Source organism: Ochotona princeps, chromosome 12 (genome assembly GCF_030435755.1).
Source record: "Ochotona princeps isolate mOchPri1 chromosome 12, mOchPri1.hap1, whole genome shotgun sequence".
NCBI classification, from domain to species: Eukaryota; Metazoa; Chordata; class Mammalia; order Lagomorpha; family Ochotonidae; genus Ochotona; species Ochotona princeps.
This window is the reverse complement of record NC_080843.1, coordinates 18,522,589-18,542,451: the sequence shown is the minus strand read 5'-3', so window position 1 is coordinate 18,542,451 and position 19,863 is coordinate 18,522,589.

The following is a 19,863-nucleotide window of genomic DNA, read 5'->3' as shown; positions in this document are numbered from 1 at the left end:
GCAGAATTGGAGCTAAGCAGGCATTCTGAAGTCCTGATAATCCTAGCAAACAAGGGAATTGCAACCAGTAGCTGTTGGGAGCTTTCATCAGAATTTGACTGAAACAGTTGAAACACAAACAGCCCAATCCTTTGAAAGAAACTAACCTTGTTATTGCTCAAGTCATATCCTAACAATAAACAAAACTCCCAAAATTGCATTACGTACATGTTATATGTGTGTGTGGGTATACTTGCCTCATTAACATATATTGATGTATATTATATAAATTTATAGTTCCTTCCAATAAAAATCAAATATTACAACCATCTAAGCAAATTTGAAGAATTCAAAGAACTTTTAATTCAAAAAAATTTAATAAGCTATATTAATAATTACTGTGACTTACCTGAAAATAGAAAATACAGCAAAGTAAATAGCGCATTATCAACATTCTTCTCAAGGTTCGATTGATAATACAAAACATAAATGTTCACATAAAAAGAAGCACAAAAACATGAAGCATAAAATTTAAAAAAATCAATAAAATGATGCCTGGTTATTAAGTTTAGCTAACAACGTCATAAACAAGCAATAAACAGTGATTCTGGAATAACTAATGAATACAACAACTAGCCAGGTGGCATACTTTGATGGGAAACTGAAAAGTATTAATAATAATAATGATAACAATAAGAATGAAGATTGAAGAATTGGGGCCAGTGTTATGATGTAGAAGTTTATGACACTTTGTGTAGTGCCAGCATCCCCTATGAGCAACAGTTTGATTTCCGGCCGTTCTACTTCTAATTAAGGTCCCTGCTTATCTGCCTGGGAAAGAAGCGGATGACACCTCCCAGTGCTAGGGCACCTGCACCCAATTTTAAGATCCAGAAGAAGCTCCAGGTTCTTGGCTTTGGATTGGCCCAGCTTTGGCCTCTGCAGTCATTGAGCAGTTAACCAGCCTCTCTCTGTGACTCTGCCTTTTAAATAAGTACATACTTTTAAAAGAGAAAGGGAAAAAATGAAGAAATAAAAAATACATCATTTTTAATTTAAAAAAATATCAGCTCAAAAATTATTTAAATAGCTTACAGGAAAGATCTATAAAGCAGAAGACAGCAAAATAGGAAATGCAAAAAGTGAAGCACTAATGCAGAAAAAAAAGAACCAAACTCAGAATGCTATGGCCAGCAGTGCAATCCAAATTAGCCATAAATGTGTTTAAATGGCATGCCACAAAAAAAGGAGAAAGCAGAGATGTGGAAACCAATGTAATCACAGTCTGGATATTGATGCTACAGACTTGAATAAATCCAGGAAAATATTCAATAACATTTGATTTTGTATTATTAACTCCCTTGCTTTAATTTAATCAAATTATGTCTTTAATAATTCCTAGGTATAGCTTGGGGGCTATGCCAATCATAGCTGCATTATATAAATTCAACTCATTTACAGGGAGCTCACTTTGCTTGACAGCTTATCTTTACACTAAATATACATTGACAAATTATTTGTTATCACCCTTTTACTGAGATCCAGGAAGGAAAAATAAAAAAAAAAAGAAGCGTAAAAATGGTGATCTCACCCACCTTCCTGTAGCCCTTGACCCTTATCACCCTAATTCTACTATGTAAAAATCATCAAAAAATAAAAATAATTAGTGGGAAAAAGGAGAAAAAAAGTAATAAAAAATGTTTCAGCAACACCAATAAATTTGTACCATAGAATCAGGGAAATGGAGATACTATATATGGTTGTATATCTATTGGTTGATTTTAATGCTTAGTATGTATTCTGTCGGTATGATAAATACAATAGCCTTGTTTTATTATAAGATTTTTCTGTTGTTTTTCTTTATTTTTGTTTGTTGTTAGTTTGTATTTGCAATTCAAGATAGAAGCTATTTGTTTTATAAGTGTGAATGTAAAGAATTTAATCACCCGGACTTAGAGACTTTAAACATCAGAACAATTTGTTCTAAAGCCTTAAAATTTTTCCTTTGTGGGAAAGTTGTGTCTTCATAATTTCCTTCCCAAATCCATTCCTTATTTCTTTTATGCATTCTGGAGAAAAAATGATCTTTATGTGATATATGAGATAATTTTAATAAGCAGAATGTAAGTACCAATTTGATTGTTGTAATATTTATGATTTTTTATACATTATATTACCAACAGATGGATTTCCTCTTGAGAAAATGACACTATGCAAATATGCATTGTAATTTTGTCTTTTCTAGATAATTTTCATGCAAAATATTTTATATTTATTGCATAGACCAATTGTAAACACATGCATATAAATTCATGCATGTACTCAACCCAGAAATTTATATGAAAAGTGTCTGTTTATCTCCGTCTCTGTAACTCTCTTTCAAGTCTATAAATAAATTTGCTTTAGCAAAAAGGAAAATTGTTTCATGTACTTCACTAAAATGAGTCTAGTCTTGAAAAACTCAGTTACTGACACACTATCATCATGTAAAAAGCAAAGTGCTACATCATCTACACAGTAGGTAAGTCATTACAAGTTGTCATTTTATAAAAGGGAGTGATGTATCTGCCTGTATGAATTATAAAGAAGTATGTAACTGAAGCATGTAAAAACTAATCTATAATGAGGTAGGCTTCTCGTCCTCTGAAAGGGATCACACCAATAAGTGTGATAGCAATGTATAAGCTCATGGTAATGTGCACGCATTTGTGAACTTCTGAGATATTCACTATATACGCACAAAAACTATTTAGTATATTCATTTCCATGTTCCTACACAAAAAGTCTTAGATGCAAAGATATCCCAGAAATAAATGGCATATATAGTGCACAGAAATTGTGGTTTTATTAACATTCTGCAAAGGAAGTTACCAGAGCAGTTAGGAGAAATGGTTGATTTTACAACTGGATCAGAGAATACACAAAGTGATGTACAGTATCTTTTACAGCCACAAAGTAAGGTGATATTTAGCAAAAATGTCAAAGGATGGAGGAAAATGGAAGAGCTGCTAAGGTACAAAGCTGAATATTTTTGACAAAAACAAATAAATGAAAAAAGTCACCACATTGTGACCCAATATAAAAGTAATATCTGTGTATCTATATACATCATAGTAAATATTCCAAAAATAAACAAACATAAAATCACACAAATATTCTATGCAGAAGTATTACAAATAAGTTATAGTGAACAACTCTTTTTTCATTTTAATGTTATGTTAATGCAAAGAGAACAGATTAATGTAATTCATAGATACAACTGCATGAATATAATGATTAGTAACATTTGAGATAACATGCATTTGTTTATTTCATAAAGGTCCATTTCTTTTTATTAGAAAGGCAGATTGGAGAGAGAGAGAGAGAGAGAGAGAGAGGGAGGGAGGGAGAGAGAGAGACCTTCCATTCATTGATTTACTCCCCACATAGCTGAAATGGCCAGAGACGAGTAGATCCAAAGGCAGAAACCAGGAACTTCTTCTGGGTCTGCCATGTGGTGCAAGAATCCAAGGGTCTGGGCCATTCTTGGCTCTTTTTCCAGGCCATAAGCAGAGAGCTTATGGACTGGAAGGAGAGTTTGTTTTTAATTATATTACCCCAACATTTCATTGACTTCTGAATCTGATCCAAGAATGCGGTGGGGAATGTGGTATGATCTGCTAGGTGCTCTTAAAAAGAACAGGCACACACTCAACAGAAAAAGGAATACATTGAGTCCAGCGAGGTATTGCAAGAGCATCAATCTGAAGGTGCAGACGTTGGGTCAGGAACTGACAAAAGAGCCAGGGAGGTAACAAAAGAGCTCAACAGGAACTTTGAAGTTGGTGGTTCTGGCGCATGGAACAGGGACTTCACCTATGACCAGATGATTAATACTATTCAGACATGGTCAGGCTTTGCTGGCATCATCCAGCACAGCGCTGTGGGGGAAAGAAAGATGAAATACAGCATTCCGTTTCCTTTGGTTTTCTTGCTGGGGTAAAGACCTTGAAGCAAACACATTCATTTTGTGGGTATTATTCCTGGGGAGGGAGACAAGATCAAATAGTTCCAAGCTGTGTTTCCAAATAATATTTAACATTACTAGAAGGAAAAATAAATAAATCTTCAGACAAGGTAATTTTATCCTTTAAAATTAGAAAGAACGTTTCAAACAAATTAATCAGCAAATGTGGGCTCTGGGATAAAGATAATAAAACACAGGGATATTTGTTCTCCCCGGTGTGGTGCTCAAACAAGAAAAGAGGACAATTATATAGGCTCTCTGAGGCTGCAATTAGTATTGTTCCAGTCAGTTCTCATTTTCTCTAAGGGATTTAAGCCTTAAGTTCCTTTAATTAAGGACCATACTTTGACTAAACTAACGAACAAATTGGCCCATAATGCTGTTGGTTTATATTTTTTAATGGGTGGTGGTAGCAAAGCTATTATTACTCAGATGCATCTGTATACCATTGAATAGGCTCCCATTCCAGGCTTGCATGGAAGGCATTCTCAGTTTGTAAGAGAATTTCCTCAAACCAAATTATCTCAGTGAGCAAGAAGGTGATGGAGGTTAGTTGACCTCCAGGAAATTGAACAACAACAGAAATGAAAAGGCAGGTCACAGACCACAGAGGATTTGCGATTAGCCATGGGAATCTGTGCCACTTGCTCTGTGTACTCCCTGCAGGATGAGTAGGCGTGAATTCCAAAGACCAAACTCTGTGTGTGTGTGTGTGTGTGTGTGTGTGTATGCACGCACATTTCTCAGTCAGTAGGAGATTAAGCTATTGCAATTTTCATTTATAACAGTATCAGGAACTACAATTTCCTGGGATTTATAATCAAATGTGTGATAGGAAATGAAATATATCTTTGTGTGTGTGTTTTATTTATTTTCCTATAAGTAAAATATTTCAAATTTGCATTCAGTCCAAGCTCATCACAGTTATTTCCATATCTTCCTTGAATGATAAGGGGTGCAATTTAAATTCCCATTCTTACTTCTTACATCTTATGAAATAAAAAACAGTTCGGATTATTCCTAAAGACACAGATTTTCTCATAATCTGGCTATTCTGTATGTATGTTCAATTACTGTGTTTTGCATAAATATGGTGTAATTAAACTCTATTGCTTGTAATTTAAGCCTCAGTTAAGCATAGCTGAAAGGGCAAGCTTCGCTCCTGCACAGAGTTTTAAAATTGAGTGTTTTTCCAAATACATAAATGCTCAGGTTTAATCATTGCACTCAACAGTACCTTTATGTAAGACTACAACTCAGAAATAGGAGATGACAATAAATGCTATTTTAATGGAAGAATTATTTGTCACAACAGAAAATATTTGCTTAGCAGAATGTAAACACGGGGGGGGGAAGTAACTTCTCTGTGAATCTGACTTTTGTGTTTAAATTTCTATTAAGGAATTTTTAAAAGCTTGCTGTGTTTTTCTTTACAATGTTTGATCATTTCAATTTGTAGCTGATCATTTTTCAGTGTGAGATTAAGTATTAGCAAACAGCTGTTCCCTGAAATAATTGATGTAAGCAGTGTGGATGATGATCACATTTCAATTTATACAGCTTCTCAATGAACAGTTTGCCTATCAAAAAAAGATGCCATTATTTTTCTTGCAAGGAATGAGTGCCTTCATGACAGAAAATGGACCCAGCCTTGAGGGGATAGCAGAGTTCTCTCTGTCCTCTCTTTTGTCCAGACACTAGAGAAAGCACTCAGCTTTCCAGCCGATAGAAGAACCCCTGGCAACAGAGCATGTTCCATGTGCTAACTCTGTTTCACCTGTTGGTCATTGAAAGCTGCACTGATTTTTCAGATGAAGTTCATTTAATATTGGGAATTAGTTGTCTACAAAAGAACTGCAGAGTTAGAAAGGAAAACAGAATAATTATAATGCTAGGACTAAGATATTGTGTCTGCCATGATTAGTACTCAGTACACTGGCTTGGATATCTGAAATTCTCTTAGTAGGTGTATTTTTTTTTAAGATTTATTTATTTTTATTGGAAAGGTAGATATACAGAGAGGAGGAGAGACAGAGAGGAAGATCTTCCTTCCAATGGTTCACTCCCCAAGTGGCCACAACGGTTGGAGCTGAGCCAATCCGAAGCCAGGAGCCAGGAGCTCCTCCGGGTCTCCCACACGGATGCAGGGGCCTAAGGCTTTGGGCTGTCCATGACTGCTTTTCCAGGCCACAGGCAGGGAGCTGGATGGAAGTAGAGAAGCTAAAACACGACCCGAGCCAGCACCCATATGTGATCTCAGCACATGCAAAAATGAAGATTTAGCCACTAATCTGTCATGCTGGCCCAAGAATGCTATTGTTGATAAAGGATAGCCAGAGTAAAAACAGTAAAAGAAAACCTTGGTAAAAGCATCTATCTTTGAAGAGCTCTTCTGTCCCTTACCCAAATGGCCTAGCACAGGGATGTTTAAATTGATTTGACTCTTAGAGTAATAGACAGACTTCTGAACAATAACAAGAAGATTCAGAAAAATCTCTCAAGCTGGACTGTGGATTTGTTTCGTCATTCTGAGACTTTTGTCGTGTCTATTTTATTGGAAGAGTTTTTTAAAAGAGTAATTTATCTTATTTGGACTAGTTCTTACACATTGCAAGATATGTCAGGGCAGGGTATGCTGTACTAGATCATTTTTCAATGAGCCTACTGGCCCAAGAATGCCTTTAAATGGAATAATTGTGCTGACTCGTGGGAATCATGTGTGCTCTGCCTCAGCTGCTCATCTCCAATGTAACCACAAAGGCCTTTTAACATTTTTTTCATTAATGATGTTGGCCCTATGCATCTTGGATAATAACATATAGCATCTCTGTGCCTATGAGTGAGGACATGGCAATGTGTTCTCTGAATTGAAGATGAGTATGTTGAAAACTAAGGTAGGATTTCATATCCCACATGACCTAGAAATGTCCATGTATAAAATACACATGTGAGATATTTTTGCATGAAAATTCCAAGTTCATATGAGCTACTTATTTGCAATCTCAAATATTAGACCCTATCTGCAGTTTGGTTATTTTCCTTATCAAGAAGCATTTACATATTTATGCTTTCTCTAAAGCTCTTACCATGATTTTTTATAAAGTACTTATTTAGTTTTAGTTATTAAATGTTTACACAAACAGAGATAAATAAAGAGCACTTCCATACATTGATTCAATACCACCGAATGCCTACAACAATACATAGCTGGCACAGATAAACCAGAAATTCAAATCTCAAGTCAGGTTTCCCAGGAAGGTGACAGGAATGTAAGGACTTGAACTATTATTTGTTGTCTCCCAGAACTACCTCAAATTTTTTTGAAAAAAATTTGGGCCTGGCATTGTAGCCTAACAGCTGAAGTTGTTACCTTGCATACACTGAGATACCATACTGGCACCAGGTCTAATACTACTGGCCCCGCTTCCCGTACAGCTCCTTGCTTGTGGCCTGGACAAGCAGTGAAGGATAACCCAAAGCATTGCAACCCTACACTTACGTGGGAGACCTGGAAAAGTCTCCTTGCTACTGGCTTTAGATCAGTGCAGTTCTGGCCATTGTGGCCACTTGGGGAGTAAATCATCGGACGGAAAATCTTCTCTCTCTTCATCTCTATATTTGACTTTAAAAAAAGTGTTTCTGTTGTTGTTGTTGTTTAGTTTAAAAGGCAGAATTACAGGGAGAAGGCAAAACAGAGAGAGAGTTCTTGCATCCACTGATTCACTACCTAGATGGCCATAACGGCCAGAGCCAAGGAATTCAAAGTCAAAAACCAGGAGCTTATTCCACAGGTCTCTCACTTGAATGCAGGGACCCAAGACTTGAGCCATTTGTCTGTGACTCTCCCAGGGCATAACAGAGAGCTGGGTTGGAAGTGGAGTTGGTGGGATACACACCAGCACCCATATGGGATGGATGCTAGCAGAATAGTCAACCTTGCCACTGTAGCAAACCTCCTTACGTTACCTCAAATTTTTAGGTACTGTGTAACAACTGTGTATTGATTTTCAACCTACTTGATTTACTTGTGCTTTAGACAAATTCATCATGCAAATAGAAGATTTTTAATATTCTGTGTGATGTGCTTATTTAGAGGTATAAAAATTTACTTTGGTAAGCTCATGGGAAATGTAATTAAGTATTGTTTCATTGGTATAAAAATTTTAAAATACATGTGCAGTGCTGCATATAGCCATTACCTATGAACTTTTGGAGACCTGTCATATGCCTCTAAGTATCAATCCCATTCCAGAGTTCCATTGGCTTTGTTATTAATCTTCCTTCTGCATACATCCAGAAGTAATTCTGAATAAGTGAAATATTATCTGCAGGACTATTATCATTCACTTACATATTAGCATATATGGTTGTTCTCTGCTTTTTCCATTATAACTAGCACTGCTACATTCCTTTTATTCAATACAATTACATGCACTGATTAGATACTGTATTTTTTAAATATCCACATGTATTAATTATTATTTTGTATGTATGTGTGTGTACAAGTGAATCAAATGTAATTTCTCCTATCACAGAAGTAACAACCATATTAAGGAGATATGGGCACCTAGTACACATGTTTTATTATAAGTGGTAATGGTTTAAAAAAATATGTATAATAGTAACACATAATAATGAAAGTATTTTTTTCAGAGTTTGCATGAGAGAGTTTCTGAGAAGATCTCAAGCCATCCAGGGACATGGCAGGGGTGACTGAAGAAGAGTTCTAAGAGCCCAAGTCCTAGAACATAGCTGGGTCACATAAGGCTGGCCTCCTAAGAGATGTTCTAACATTTGCTTTTACTCTTAGGGATAAGATAGCTAATAAAGTCATTGGTAAGCTGACATTAGAGGAATATCCTGTTATGACTCATAAAGTAAGAGGAACACTGTGTATCCGTTGCTAAGAAGACTATACAAGGGTGGTGGCAGAATAGGGGAGTATGTGGGAGGCAACTGCAGAAATTCAGATGAGAAAATACAGTGGATTGTGAGAGAGGGTGTTCAGTACAGATAAGGAAAGTTGGTCATACTCTGCTTATATTTGGTCATCGAAGCTAATAGGATATAATTACATACTGGATGTGGTACATAAGAAATAAAATTTTCAGAAAAGTCAGTGAAGAATCAAAGCTTACTGGTCAGAGTGAATGGAAAGATGGTTTTTTAAGGAATATAGGCTGAGCTATAGTAATACAATTATAGGAAAATAGGATAATAGAAATATCAGGAGGTAGATCTATTAACAATGACTTGACAACTGCATAGCGAGTATGTTAGATAATATTCAAAGTAAGGGCATAACTTGCAGAACCTAAAAAGATTGGGCATTAGCACAGACATTCAAACTCAATAAATATAAAAGAGTTACTACAAAGTGAAATACTTCTAAAATAATACAAAGCTGACTATATAGATGAACTGCAATTGGACACATTTTATATTCTAAATATAATTAAAAAGAAACAGAAGTTCTTTTAGAAATAGTATTTCCTTAAAATTAAAGTGACTTACTTTTTAAAATTTCCTCTTCTTCTGAATGTCATTTTCACATCTTGGTATTATACAAGCTCATACTTGTCATTTCTGCCTGAAAAATCTGCCTTTCTGCTTTAACATATTATCCACCATGATCCTTTAGTACCTGATACTAAACAAAAAGCTTAAGAAAGACATACTTTTCACATGAATATTTCTTTTTATTAATGTGTATCAACTAAATAGCACATTATCCTATCATTCAAGGTCATTTTCATAATCTTGATAAAGTTGTCATTATCCAAACATTCAACATGACTAATTTCACTCATTTTATTACTCACGTTGAGATATTCTTATTAAACTCCTGGCAGTAGTCAATCATTAGGTTTCATATGTGCACATGCAAATTTTGTCACCTATTCTACGGTGTCTAAGTCATGCTTTTCTTTTGTCATAAGGACCTTATTCCAAACCACTGAATCATACGTGTAAATTTTCCTTTGCCAGTTTAGCAAAGTATGCCCTGCTTGAAGGTTTAAAAGCCACATACAAGAGAGTTTAAAATGTTCTTGGGAAAATTGAGTTAAAACGATTATTTCTTTAAAAAATTTTTAAATCCATGCATAATTTTTCATAATATTCATTTTTCAATATAGATTTAAAAATACCTCCATGTTTATGAATTCACAGCTCTTTAAGTCATGAGTCTGTGCTACCACAACTGAGTTTGGGGGCTGGGAGTTCTGGAAGGATGAAGCCAAACTGCATTCCCATCAGAATCTTGAAAGACTGACTTCAAGCTCACTGGAGATGTTGCTGTGTGGAATGCAATTCCGCAAAGACACCTTACCAGAAGTCGCCATTGTCACGCTGGTTATCTGACGGCGAGAAACTCAGGCTCCTACATGAATCTTTTTGATACTGACGATGGTCCCTTGGTAAGAGGAATTGTGATACCAGTTAGAGCTTATCTGGATAATGCAGATTAATTATAGACCCTGAGACCTCAACTCTTATTATATTCGTGAACTCCTTTATGCCATGAAATGTAACTTACTCAAAAATTCTGGTAATTTGCTAGGGACACATTGGCTTCTCGTTGTACCTGCTACACATACACACTGTCATCACTCTCGTGATCTTTCTGAACACTCGTTTTGCCTTCTACGTTTGATTAACATGTTCTGCTATATCCAAACCAATATCACTGTCACACACACCTTTAATAACTTGATTCTAATTAATCTATGCAACACCAACTTTCTGCACCATTCTTTTATACTTTCTAAGAGTTCATGTTAGTCTTTATATTACTCACTTTTTCTCTGTTTCCCACTTTTTAAAAAAAGATTTATTTCTTTTTATTGCAAATTCAGATATACAGAGAAGAGGAGAGACAGAGAGGAAGATCTTCCATCCGATGATTCACTCTCCAAGTGACTGCAACACCCAGTGCTGTGCCAATCCGAAGCCAGGGGCCAGGAACTTTCTCCAGGTCTCCCAAGTGGGTGCAGGGTCCCAAGGCTTTGGGCCATACTTGACTGCTTTCCCAGGAAGAGAAGTGTGGCTGCCGGGATTAGAACTGGCACCCACATGGGATCCTGGCATGTTTCAAAATGAGGGCCTTAGCCGCTAGGCCACCATGCTGGGCCCTGGTCTCACCTTGATAGACACATCGGTATATGAGTTAACATATATCAACCTAAGCTTTTGCTGTTCCACATACACAACAAAATCTGCAAGGTAGACCATAATATTGTTTCATTTATGCAATGCAGACGCTATTCAATTCTCTCTTTGAGAATCTATCTTAAATATTTTTAACTGTGTATCATTTTAAGTTAGCAACCCTTCAGACATATTTTATGCCAAACATTCTTATTTAGTTGGGCAGCATGACTGTTTGTTATTTTAGGTCAGTCTGTTACTTTTGCTGATGTCTGAAAGGCTGTTAGTAGAAACCTGGCACTAGGTACAAGAATCCAAAGTTAAGGACTGTATAATTTCGTTGCTCTTTCTGTATAGGAGACTATGAGGAAAATAGTGGAACCCTCTAAGCTGTTATTTAGGCATCCCATAGAGGCCACTGTGAGAATTACTTCAGAAATACCCATTAAAAGCAATTTATGAACCAAAAACCACTGGGAGGATTTTTGGCATCTGCAACATCTCATTATGAGGAACCCAAGATTTAAATCCTCTGCAGCTCAATAATACAGAAACAAATATATATGTTCCTAAAATTTTAAATGCACCAGATTTTAAAAATAATTAGACACAAAAGTACTATGAGTGAGCAGAGCATGGAATTTTTTTGTTTTGATCAGTACATATAAGTATCTTAAATAAGACAAAAAGATATAAATGTGCATATAATCATATTTGCAAATGCCATCCTCTGGTTTCATTGATGATCCCATTCATTTAACTCTCCAAGGAAACTCTTGTAAAACCTCTGAAGCAGAGTTTTAAATGCCACTTTGGTTTTTATGATATTTATTTATATATTGATAGGATGTGGTTCCATTATCATTTCTTGATATTTTTAGTTGCATGCATTATCTTTTGATTAAAAATAAAAGTGAAATGGAGCTATCTTCATATTTCTACATCCTTATTTCCACAAACACCAAAACTTCCAACTGTCAGCCAAGCTGCAGAATACAGATGGTGGGCTCACAGAAGGAAGTCCCATTCACAAAGCTACACAGTTTCAAATATTTAGAAACAAATGTAACCAAAGAAATGAAAGATGATGATACTTAAAATTATCAGACACTGATAAATGAGTTAAGCAAGGACACAAAAAATGAGGAATATCCCTTGCTCATGGATCAGAACAATTAGTATCTTTAATATGTCCATAATATATTAGGCATTCAACAGATCCACTGCATCCCAATCAAAATACCAATCTTATTCTTCACAAGTTGAAAAAAAAAGAACCCTAAAATGTGTATGTAGTGACAACAGACTAAAAGACTCAGAATAACTAAGATGATCCTGAACAAAATAAAAAATAAAGCTGAACTACTACAACATCAGACTCCAAAGCATACTTCAAAGCCACAGTAATTAAACAGTATGATACTGGCATAAGAACTTATACAGAGATCAGTGGAACAGAACAGAGACCACAGAAATTAACTGATTTGTATATCGCAAATATACAACAAGTCAATTTTGTTTGTGTTTTTTTTTTTCAAATAAATGCTCAGATTCTGCCTTGTGGCTAAGGATAATCTCCTCAATAAACAATCCTGGCAAAGCTGATGAATGTATCTAGAACAATAAAAATACATCCATTGTCTCACACCATATACAAAAAATAAATATGGATCAAACACCTAAATTGAAAATCTGAGCCCATGAAGTTACTGGAAGAGAATATAGGGGAAAATTCCAACACATTTTTATAGGGCAAGACTTCTTGAATGAGACCAACCCAAAGAAAAACCAGACAAATGGCATTATATCAAAGTAAACAACAACAACAACAAAACCTTCTGAACAGCAGGGGAAGCAATCAATAAAGTGAAGAGACACTTGAGAAAATGGAAAAAAATATATATTTATAGGCTAACTGTCCAACAAGATACCTAGGCTATATCAGAAACTTAAACTCAACAACAAAAATTAATGAACAGGGGCCCGGCGGCATGGCCTGGCGGCTAGGGTCCTCGCCTTGAAAGCCCCGGGATCCCATATGAGCACCGGTTCTGATCCCGGCAGCTCCACTTCCCATCAGCTCCCTGCCTGTGGCCTGGGAAGGCAGTCAAGGACGGCCCAATGCATTGGGACACTGCGCCCGTGTGGGAGACCCGGATGAGGTTCCTGGTTCTCGGCTTCGGATCAGCACAGCACCGGCTGTTGCGGCTCACTTGGGGAGTGAAGCATCGGACGGAGGATCTTCCTCTCTGTCTCTCCTCCTCTCTGTTTATCTGGCTTTGTAATAAAATAAATAAATCTTTTAAAAAATTAATGAACAAAGTTAAGAAATGACCAAAGAACCTCAAATGACAGTTCTGAAAAAAGAAATGCAAATGCCAAATAAATGCTCCCCGTCACTAACCATCAGGGAAATTCAAACCAAAACCACAACGGAATGATTTTCTCCCATGTCAGAAAGTCTAAAATCCAAAAAGACAAAGAAAACACATTCCAGTTAGAATGGGAAGAAAGAGGGACACTAATACACTCTTGTTAAGAACATAAGTAAGTGAAGCCACTGTGGAAAACAACATGGAGATTTCTTTCAAAACTATAAATGGATTTGCCATAGGATCCAATTATCTCACTATTGAGTATTCACCTAAAAATTCTAACTATGCCATAACAAAGAGATGCATGCAGCACCATTTATTTAGAAGTACTCTTTCCAATAGCAAAAACATTGGGTCAATCAAGGTATACATCATCAGATGAATGGATAAGAAAAATGTGGAATGTGATTCAATAAAATAATAGTAACGTATTATTGTTCAGATACAAAAATAATGACATTCTACAATTTGCATCAAGATAGATGCAATTAGATGACATCATGTCATGCTGAACAAAATGAACCAGATATAGAATGAAAAAGATTACATATTCTCTCTTTTATGCAGAAGTTAAATTGAACTAAAAGGAAAAATAGAAACCTAGAGAAAAAAGGAAGTAAGGAAGCAAGGTCAGAAGGAAGGAGAAGAAATGACATGTGTAGCAGTATTGCTGCAAATACAGTTAGGAAGTAAACTTCAACCAAGAGAATGTTTAGTATCATTTCCTGAAGACATAATCAATATTTTAAGAAATAAACAATCTATCCTGTTACAAAGAGCCTGTAACTAGACAAAATGTTCATTGTATTTGTCATCAAACCTCTAACTAACTCTGATTTATTGATTTGCAGTTCAATACAATTAAACTCCTAAACAATGTCTACAAGGGAAAAAAAAAATTTTGATCTGTAATTGCAATGTTTGGATTTATAGGTGATAATCCTAAATAAATGTGGTTCTTCATGTGATTTCCAAATGGAAATGGTTATGTAGTGACATATTTATGTGAGGATTTTATATGTAAATTTTCAAAATGCCTTATCAAACCGGGATATGAATCTCAACACCTAAGCAGATCATGTTTCTTTCATCTTTCCAACAGAGCATACAGATTCCGTTTAGAAATCTGTTTTCACAGGATCTGTAAGTCCGGCTCATTAAGTCCTGTCTTAGGGAATTGTTCCTGCAAAGCCTACATTTCTTTACAGAATTTACAGAATAAAGTGTGGATAGGTAAATGTTTGTTTATTACGTATAAAACCTTTCTGAAGCAAGCATTGTTCTTGCTTCTTAGATGCGAAAAAAAAAAAAAAAAAAAAAAAAAAACAAACATTCTAAGTTCCAGACCTTAGGGAGGTTCCAGCAGTACACTCAACCTTTCAGTAGCATCAATTATTACATATCAGCAAAAGTCAGTTATTTTCAGCACATTGAGCACATATGAAAATCCATCCTAGGGCCCGGCGGCGTGGCCTAGCAGCTAAAGTCCTCGCCTTGAATGCGCTGGGATCCCATATGGGTGCCGGTTCTAATCCCGGCAGCTCCACTTCCCATCCAGCTCCCTGCTTGTGCCCTGGGAAAGCAGTTGAGGACAGCCCAAAGCTTTGGGACCCTGCACCCACTTGGGAGACCTGGAAGAGGTTCCTGGTTCCTGGCATCGGATTGGCGCTCACTTGGAGAGTGAATCATAGGATGGAAGATCTTCCTCTCTGTCTCTCCTCCTCTCTGTATATCTGACTTTGTAATAAGAAGTAAGTAAATCTAAAAAAAAAAAAGAAAATCCAGCCTAGAATCAACCAAATACATTTAAAAGGAAAGATATTTTTGATTGATGGAAGCTTTCTGTACACATAGTCTTGATTTTGTTCAAAACCAAGATAAGAACATTTGAAGAAAGTAAAAATGAATCCAGGTTTCTGCACCTTCTGTCAGCAGAACTGGTTCTCATTCCCACATGTGAAGCCATGCATTCCAAGGCCTTCACACAGGAACAAGCAACGCCAGCTTCTGGATTCTTGCCAGACGTGACACTAGTTCATGAAGTAGTGTGCGCTCTGGAACTTCTGTATACTTCTTCTTTACTTATTTTCTATTTTAATGCTGTTATGAACATGTATACTTATTTACTTAGAATGCTCTAAGTACATTGGAATGCTCTAATTTGATATTATTTTTGAATGCTCTAGTTTGATATTACTCATTAGCTTTGTGTGTATTTACTGTTTTTCATGACACAAAGGTTTACCATTCTGAGCACTGATACATAATTTTCCATTAATATTAGAGAACAGAAGAATTTTATGTTAACATAAACCACTTCAATCCATCATCCAATTTGACTATTGCCTTTGGAATAAGAATCACTTAAAAATGGCCTTTATAATATTGGTACATTTTTATTTAACATTCTTAGCCATTAATGAAGTATTGGAATTATCCATCATTCTCTGCCTCAGTGTTAGGTTTTGCTGAGATGTAAATATTAGGCATATCAGCACTAACATTTTTGTGTAGAGAGTGAAAAGACACTTTATATTTGGAGATTCATGCAATCCTGTTACAATTGCTTTCATCTGTCTTGGAGTGACAAAAGAGCCACAGATAGCAAATACATTAGAGTGCCTGGCCTTTTCCCAATAAAACATATTTTATACAAGCAAGCAGTGGGTATGATCAATTTGAGTAGTACTAATTTAAGCTCTAAGCCAATTTTTCCTATCCAAAATCTCCTAATTTTTAAGAGTCATTATATAATGTTAATGAAAGTAGATCATTTTTAGTGATATTTATTAAATTGCTATTTCCTTATTCGTTTTTCCATGTATCTTTTGTGAAATTTGTTTAGATTTACTAATATCTAAACTGTGTTTTTCAGGTTATGTTGGGTGTAAAATATAATTGAATATTTTGTATATAAAAAATAACTCCTCCATTTGTTTCTTGCCTTGAAATTTGTTGAAGAGAAGTCACAGAATGGTTAGACTGTTGATTTTCTATACACATGCCCTTACCTTGCTTTCTATCTAATATAGTCAATGTCTATCTTATTACTTCTCACTCTCACGGGTAATTCCTTTTGTTTTTAGTGGTGTGAAGATTATTTTTTTCTTAATCTTGGTATTTAAAACTTGTACCTGCATATGTTCGTTTTGATCAGGCCTGTGTGAGGTTAGACCAATTACTAAATTGTTGATCAAGTAACTATTCATCACAGGAAATTATTTTCTTTAGTTTTGAAATGTTTATCTCTTCTTCACTGTACATTTTAAAATAAAAATTTGGTCTATAATATTACCAAAATGCATATGCTATATGCAATTTCCATCATGATCTCTGAACAATTATTCTCTGTATTTTAACATATTTCCAAATGAGTTTTCATAAGTATAACAATCTTCAAAAATGACCATGTTCTTATTTAAGTTAGGTACTTAAGCACTTACTATTTATAACACACCTAATTTATAAATGTTTTATCTTTACATCAATCATGTTATGATTTCTTTTTCAAAATATCACCAATATCTTACTTAATTTGTAGTTGAAACCATTATTTTATTAATAGTGCTTCTTTTCATTCAGTGACTGTTATTTTCATGCAGTCAGAGGTGTTCCTTGGTCTTGAGGTGCTGGGGTCCGTGCAGTGGGTGTGAATAATGCGAAGGTGTGAAGAGAACAGCTCCCCTGCTTGGCAGGGCCCGGGGGAGCTTCCAGCTGTTTGGCAGGGCCCGGCGGATTTCTCTCTGACCACCTTGACACAGTTTCAGCCCTTTTCACATGGACACTCAACCACCCCACTAAGAATTTTGTCATCTATTGAGGTATTGTTTGCCCCTGTGAGATGACTTTTGCAACCAACATGAACTTGAGAGTTAATGTTACTGATAATGTCTTGCTGGGTGGGCCTTTAACTGCACACAGGAGTACAATTAAGCCCATGTTGTTTCTGGACACCTTATTGTGTGCCTACCCATTGCCATAAAATCTGGCCCAGACATTCAGTATGCTTTCTGGGAAATGGCTTAATAAGAATTTTACAAACTAATGGGAATGATGGGAGTATGGGTTAAAACTGCCATGACAAAAAATATAGCTACTGGGACCCTAAAAGCTATCATGTTACTATGACCCTAAAGGCTATCCTGCTAAGGTAAAAAATATAGTTACTGTGACCTTAAGGGTTAGCCTGTCCTTGCAACTCTTTAGAACATAGAAAATATAGTTGCTTTAGCTGTTTTTATAATTTTTTAGCTAGAGGAAATTTAGGGTGATTTCATTAACATCATAAAGATATACTTTTGATTATTGTTTGCTCACTTATGAAGTTGTAGAGCCTGCAGTTGTAGAGGAATCTAATGTTTAAAACTTTTGTCTTAGATTTTCATGTTTTTTCTCTCTTGATGTATTTCTCCCATTTAGTGATAGATAAGTTGTAGAATAAGAATTGTAGTACGAGTGTATTACTGCATAAGATGTGTTGTCTACTGAGAAATTCTTGGCTGCAATGTTGGAGTGGATAATGCCTTGTGAAACAATTTGTAGAATTGTCTTTGGAAACACTCACTTATCCATTGTAGAGTTGAAACTTAAATAGAGTAACTTAGCTCATTGCTAACTGCAATTCTTTCCACTGTTATAACCCTTGCTTTATTTGTTTGGTTAACAGACTGTGTGAGCTTACAGACCTAATAGCCAACTAATGTCAATAACCCCAATCCCCATAAACCAAGGCCCCAGACCTTTGATTCAAGGTAGGCGTCTGATTGCCACAAGCGGCGCCTAGGTTACAGCCCAGATGTGAGGAGAGCAGATGAAGACTGGCAAGCCAAGATAAGCAAGGAATGTGGAATCCTTCCTCAATCATTTCTCAAGAAGTTGTAAATTGTGCCCCCCTGAAGCTATGTCAAAATGCCCCTAAAAGAAAACTTTGTACTGCTTCTGTAAAAATAAAGCGGACAGCTTTGTCGCGGGGTCCACAATGATTAAGGAATCCTAGTGGTCCATCTCTCCTTTCTTTGTCTCTTCGCGCCTCATCCACGCACCCTTCTCAAGCTCTTGACTCAGCTGGAGCTGGTCTCCGGCATTGAGGCTCTATGGGTAGACGTGTGTGTTTGTGTGTGTGTGTGTGTGTGTGTGTGTGTGTAAAACTTCTGTCTTTTCCATGGGGTTACATGTATAGAACATTCCTGATGTAAGAGGTGTTTTAAGTTTTCTCAATTTAACAGTGATGCAAAAATGATACATGCTCAGCCCATGATGCTTTGAATTTTGTTTTTTGACTCTCTCTCTGTGTCACTTCAAATATATGAGAATAAACAAGAACTGAAAAAAACAACCCAGCAACAACTGAAGATATGTAACATATTAGTGCAATGTCATGTAACGTAAAAATAAGGCAGCATTGTGATGTATCAAGAAAAAACACTGCCTGTGAAGTCACCGTTCCCCTTGATATTTCTTCTTCTGGCCTTGGAGAAGCAGCATAAAAGAGCACAAGTGTTTCTGCTCTTCCATGGATGGAGTTCCCGGCCCCTGCCTTCGCCCTGGCCAAGCTGCCTCCCTCCCCTTGGGGCCTTCTAGGGAGTGAAGCAGAAAAGAAAGCCGCTTTCTCTCACCTCCCTTTCTCTGTAAAAATGACTTGTTAAAGCAACTAAGTAAAACGAAAAATGCAAGCACAAAACAAAAACATGAAAACTATTTAGGAGGATATTTAATGCAATGAAGTAATTTTGGGGGAGTGACACATACTCTTTAAAATCTTCTTTATGCTTTTGAATCTTTTCAAGTCAGAAGAACAGAAAATATACTTTCAAAATACCGTCATTTTTCTGAAAAGATTTACCCACCGTCCTAACTCATTCTTAACTGTCAAGACTTGTCTCATTGCTTTTTCACAAAAAAGCGCAATCTTTCCATCGATATAAATCTCTCTCCCATAGGAATTCACCAAGAGAAGATGTACTTTTGCTAGGAACTCAGTTTTAATCCCAAATCGAATTTTTATTTCCTGCAGACCATATGAAACATGTTTCATGATACAATTTCACCCCCACTGAAAAGAAAAAGTCATTATCTTTTTGTGCCTATGAAGTGTGAATGTGTGTACATTCCATGTGAAAATGTCAGTGTTCCACAATGGAGTCACTGGTTTCTGTTCCTGCACGCACCTCCTGATTGTAGCATCCTGCTAATAAACTCCCTGGGAGCCAGTAGCCACAGCTCACACATTAACATGTCTGACACCCACATGGGAGACCTACACTGAATTTCCATTTGTTACCCTTGGCCTGGCAAACAATAAATGGAAATTCTTCCCTGTCCATCTTCTGTGTGTCATTGCTTGATTTTTTTAAA